We start from the raw sequence: 6,348 nt of genomic DNA, 5'->3' as shown, positions 1-6,348 counted from the left end.
CTGGCTTCCTAGAGCCTTGTTGTTGTTGTTGTTATGTGCCGTGGAGTCGGTTCCAACTCATAGCGACTCTGTACAGGGTTTCCGAGGCTGTAAATCTTTACGGGAGCAGAACGCCTCATCTTTCTCCCGTGGAACAGCTGGTAGTTTCAAACTGCTGACCTTGTGGTTCACAGCCCAATTCGTAACCACTAGGCTACCAGAGCTCCTTTCCTAGAGCCTTAGTTTTCCTCAAAGATGGCAAAGGCCCCTAGGAGCTCTGTAAAAAATTCCAGATTTATGGAAAGAAAAGTGATTTCTGAAAATGAATCAACATCATTGTTCCTCATTTTCAAGGCTACAGGAAGAGAGATCAGTATGTTTTGCTGTTGTTGTTTGAATTGGCGACCATTTTCTTTTGTCCTTGTAATTTACCGTTTTATGTGTTTGGTTCCTTGTTGGTGCCCTAAGGAACACATGCAGTCATGCTGAAAAAGCCCCATGATCAGATAGAGGTTTTGCTGATGTTAGCATAGTAGTAAGATGTTCCAGTGCCCTGTGGCAAACCTGCTCCACTCCCCAGCTCTCTAGCTCCGCCCAGCTTACTTCACTTCCCTCAAGATACTTGGGAGTTACTCTTGACATCTTTTACATTCCTTATCTCCGTCTAAATCATTGGGCTTTGGAATGAATAACCTTTTAAGGGAATGCTGTGGCCTCAGGGGAGTCATCTGTGTACAGGTTTGTAAGTTGTATATAACTGATGACAATGCAAAAGATCTTTGCTTGTAGATTGCAAACAAGTTCTCTGGAGGAGGGTCACCTGACTCACTCCGGTATAAAAGTTAGTTTCGTGTCCTTTGGAAATCCATGTTGATATATACATATATATATATATATAGTCCTGGTGTGGCGCTGTGGGCTAATGCATCAGACTACAAAGTCATTTGAACTACAAGGTCGGTGGTTCAAGTTCACCAGCTGCTCCTTGGAAACCCTATACAGGTCACTGTGGGTCAGAATCAATTTGATGATACTCAACAACAACAACATGTATATATATGGTTAAATTGTATATTTAATTCTTTTTTGGGAGCCCTGATGTGGCGCTGTAGGATAAATGTAGGATAAATTGAGTCTAAGGTTAATTTGAAGGAGCTCTGGTAGCGTAGTGGTTACAAATCGGGCTGCGAACCTTAAAGTCAGCGGTTCGAAACTACCAGCCGCTCCGCGGGAGAAAGATGAGGCTTTCTACTCCCGTAAAAATTTACACCCTCGGAAACCCTATACAGGGTCGCTATGGGTTGGAACCGACTCGATGGCACTTAACAACAACATAACAACAACAACAAGGTTAATTTGAAGCACAAGGTCAGTGGTTCAAACTCATTAGCTGCTCCTCAGAAATCCTATACTGGGTCACTATGAGTCGTAACTGACTCAATGGCAGTTAACAACAGAAACAGTCTTTATGCTATTGTGAATAGTTCTGTAATGAGCATGGGTGAGCAGAAATTTCTGGACTCTTATTTTGTGAGGATAATTATCAAATAGAGAGTTTTCTGAGTCAAATGGTATTTTTGTTTCCAACTTTTTGAGGAAGTGCCATACCCCATTTTCAACAGTGGTTACACCATTTTACAGTTTTCACCAGCACTGTAGGAGTATCCCAGTCTCTCCATAACTTTGCCAGCATTTCTTGTTTTCTGTTGATTGTTTGTTTGTTTTGAACTTTGCTATTAATGCTGGGGTAAGGTATCTCATTATTGTTCTGATGGTGCTGTGGGTAAATATGCTGAACTGCATGATTGGTTTGAACCGCAGGTTGGCAGTTAAGAAAAATAACAATGGCTAATGATCCTGAGCATTTCTTCACACACATATTTGTTGGTTGCCTGAATGTCTTCTTTGGTCAAGTGTCTGTACATGTCATCTGCCCATTTCTTGTTAATTGTATGATTTGTCTTTCTTTTGTTGAGGTGTTGAAGTAGTCTATAAATTTCAGAGCATAGTCCCTTGTCTGATATGTCATTGCCAAAATTTTACCAGTCTGTGAATTCTCTTTTTAGTCTTTTGGGAAAATCTTTTGCAAAAACATTAAGTGTCTAATTTTTAGGCAGTCCCAGTCATCTATTTTGTCTTCTGCTGTTTGCGTGTTTCAAGTAATGTTTGATAGTGTGTCTATGCCATGTATCAGAGCCTATAAGAAGAATATATAAGAAATACCATAGTATTTATTTGTGTGTGTGTGTTTGGGGTCACAAGGCCCAAATCAATATTCTCTTATTTTTTAAATTTTTTTTTTGGGGGGGGGGTGAAACTCACAAAACATAAGCATTAAGTAAGTGAACAATCCAGAGATGTTTTAGTATAGTCACAATGTTGTGCAACCACCATCTCTACTTAGTTCTAAAACATTATCACCTAAAAAGGAGACTTTGTACCCAGGAAGCAGATACTTCCACCACTTGTCTGACAGTTTGTCAAACTCTGCTGGTTAGCATGTTGCTGTGATGCTGGAAGCTCTGCCAACAGTATTTTAAAAACCAGTAGGGTTACCCACAGTGGACAGGTTTCAGCGGAGCTTCCAGACTAAGATTAGGAAGAAGGAGAGGTGAACTACTACTGCTGGATGTTTAGCCACTGAAAACCATAAGAGTAACAGCAGAACATTGTCAGATAGCAGGCTGAAAGATGACAACATTATGAATAGTACCAGAATGTTGTTAGCTATAGTGCCAGAACTATATCTATTGTTATAGAATGTTGTTCGATATAGTGCCGTTCAGGTTGGAAGGCACTCAAAATGCAAATGGGGAAGAAGAGTAGAGTTGGTCATGATGATACAAATGAAGTAAAGCTTTTGGGACCTTCATTTGCTGATGGGGCACAACTAAAAGTCAGAGAGATAACTGCAAACATCCATTAATAACTGGAAAGTGGAATGAATGTATGAAGTATAAATCTAGGAAAATTGTAAGTTGTCAAAAGTGCAATGGAATATACAAACATCGATATCCTAGGCATTAGTGAGCTGAAATGGACTGGTATTGGCCATTTTTTAATTTTTAACTTTTTATTGTGATGGTGTACAGACAATATCATTGGTTTTACATTCAGTGAATAATACACTTTGTTTCATCTCAATGATTACAATCACTCCCTGCAATAACAGTCATCCAGCTTCCTACTTCCAATCCCACCACCTTCCCATTCCTTCTCACTTTTGTTCTTACGTACCTATTGCCCCTTTGGTTTGGAATGTTTGACCATTCCATCATTTTATAGTGAGCATACCTTACTAGAGTCGTTTTTCCCCTATATACCTATCAACTGATTGACTGAAACTTGGGTCATAAGGGTGAGTTCCTTTCCAGACCTGAAAGGTGGTTGAAGGCCATAGTCTCAGGAGGTTCCTCTATTATCTTTATGAGCAGTAAGCCTGGTCTTTTTTTCTCTAATAATTTTGTGTTTTGTGCCACATATTCTGCCACTTTATCCATTAGAAAGATCCTGACCTTCTAATATGATTCCTTCCAGAGAATTGGTCATGGTAGCTGGGCACCATACTATTATTCCGGTCTTAAGAGTTGTGGAGACTGATGTTCACATGTTCCATTAGTCCATTGGACTACTTGATTCCCAGGATCTTCGGATCTCATCACGCTTTCTTTCACACATGGAGAGACCAACATCTGCACCTTAGGTGGCCACTAATGAGTTTTTAATATCCCAGATGCTACTCACCAAAGTGGGATGTATTTGTGGACTGTGTTATGCCGTTTGACCATGGTGTCCCCTGAGACTATGGTCCTGAATCCCCAGGCTCGGCTACTAATTGCCGCAAAATGCCTGATAATATTTAAGGCATTTTCATCATTTTGGGTATTGGCAATTTGAATCAGACAGTCATATGGTTTACTATGCCAGGAAAAATAAACTGAAGAGGAATGGCATTGCAGTCATCATTTAAAAGAACATTTGAAGATCTATCTGGAGAATATATGCTATTTGTGATAGAATAATATCCATAACTCTGAAACTTGCTCTCCAGTGTAGAGATGTTAAAGAAAATGTAAGAAATGAAGAAGTCAAAGAGCTGAACTGAAAATTTCAAAGGGCAGAACAAATAGACAAAGTATGACACTGAAATGTGCAAAGACCTGGAGTTAAATCCCAGAAGAGAAAAAGTTGCTCAGCATTTCTTAAACTGAAAGAATTGAAGAAAAAAACTCAAGCCTGGACTTGCATTACTGAAGGATTCTATGGGCAAAATTCTTCTGTGGGCTTCCTTATTCATTGTCCAACTTTCACATGCATATGAGACTATTGCAAAAACCCTGGCGTGGGTCAGGTGCACCTTAGTCTTCAAACTGATATCTTTGCTCTTGAACACTTTAAAGAGGTCTCCTGCAGCAGATTTACCTAATGTAATACGTTGTTTGATTTCCTGACTGCTGCTTCCATTAATGTTGATGGTTGATCCAAACAAAATAAAGTTTTCGACAACTTCAATCTCTTCATTTATTGATGTTATTTATTGGTAGTATGGTGAGGAGTTTTGTTTCCTTTCCATTGAGGAACAACTCATACAGAAGGCTCTGGCATTTGATTCTTGATGCATATGAGTTTGGTATTCAAGGAGAATATTAAAAGTACCGTGGACTGCCAGAAGAACAAACAAGTTTGTGCTGGAAGTACAGCCAGAATGCTCTTTAGAAGTCTAGATGGCCAGACTCCGTCTCTCATCCTTTGGACATATTGCCAGAAGGGGCCAATCCCTGGAGAAGGACATTTTGCTTGGTAAAGTGGAGGGTCTGTGAAAAAGGAAGACCACCCACAAGATGGATTGGGATAGTGGCAGCAGCAATAGGCTCAAGCATAGTGACAATTGTGAGATTGGCACATAACTGGGCAGTGTTTTGTTCTGTTATGCATAAGGTCTCCGTGAGTCTGCACTGACTTGATGGCATCTAATAACAAAAACAACATGTTTAAAATATTGAATGATGCAGAAAGAATCAAAAGAAGTTGGAAGGAATACACAGAGTCTGTACCAAAAAGAAATACTTGGTGTTTAGCCATTTCAAGAAGTAGCATATGATCAAGAACTGATGGCACTGAAAGTAGTCCAAGCTGTATTTCAGGCATTGGCGAAAAACAAGGCTCCAGGAATCGATGGAATGCACATTGAAATTAGTGATGCAGAGCTGGAGGCACTCACTCATCAGATTTCCAAGAAATCTGGAAGACAACTACCTGGCCAACTGATTGGAAGAGATCCATATTTGTGCCCATTTCAAAGAGGGGTGACCCAACGGAATGTGTAACTTATTGGACAATATGATCAATGTTACATGCAAGAAAAATTTTGCTGAAGATAATTCAAGAATGGCTGCAACAGTACATTGACAGGGAACTGCCAAAGGCTCAAGCCAGATTCAGGCAAGGATGTGGAGCGAGGGATGTCATTGCTGATGATAGATAGATCGTGACTGAAAGTAGAGAATACCAGGAAGATGTTTACTTATGCTTTATTGAGTGTGCAAACACTTTGAACTGTATGCATCATGACAAGCTATGGATAACTTTGCAAAGAATAGTGTTCTAGAAAATTTAATTGTGCTCACGAGGAACCTGTAGATAAACCAAGAGGCAGTTTTTCTAAACAACAAGGGAACACTAAATGGTTTAAAATCAAGAAAGGTGTGTGCCAGGGTTGTATTGTTTCACCATACTTACTCAATTGTAGAAGCATCTGTGGGTGTATTTTTCCAGTCTTATGTTTGAATCTGTGAACTGTAGGATAATGCACTGGACTACTAGGTCAATTTGAATTGCACACTCCATGGTTCTTGGAAACGCTGGACAAGGTCTCTATGAGTCACAACTGACTCAACGGCACTTAACTTAAATGGAGAAACATTTGAAACTGTCAAAGACTTCATTTTGCTTGGATCCACAATCAGCAGTCATGTAAGCAGCAGCCAAGAAATCAAACAATGTATTGTATTAGGCACATATGCTGCACAAAATGTCTCTAAATTGTTTAAGAGCAAAGATATCAGTTTGAGCACTAAGGTGGGCCTGACCCAAGCCATGATATTTTCAGTAGCCTCATATATATGTGAATGTTGGACAATGAATAAGAAAGACTGTAGAAGAATTGATGTATTTAAGTTGTAGTGTTAAGAGAAGAATATTGAAGGTCCCATGAACTGCCCGAAGAAGAAACTGTGTTGGATGCAGTGCAGCTGGAGTGCTCCTTAGAAGTCAGGATGGTGTGACTTCGTCGTATTATCATCATACTTTGGACATACTATTAGGAGGGACCAATCCATATTTGTGCCCATTTCAAAGAGGGGTGACCCA

Source organism: Chrysochloris asiatica, unplaced genomic scaffold (genome assembly GCF_000296735.1).
Source record: "Chrysochloris asiatica unplaced genomic scaffold, ChrAsi1.0 scaffold00205, whole genome shotgun sequence".
NCBI lineage: Eukaryota > Metazoa > Chordata > Mammalia > Afrosoricida > Chrysochloridae > Chrysochloris > Chrysochloris asiatica.
This window is presented reverse-complemented; position numbering follows the sequence as displayed.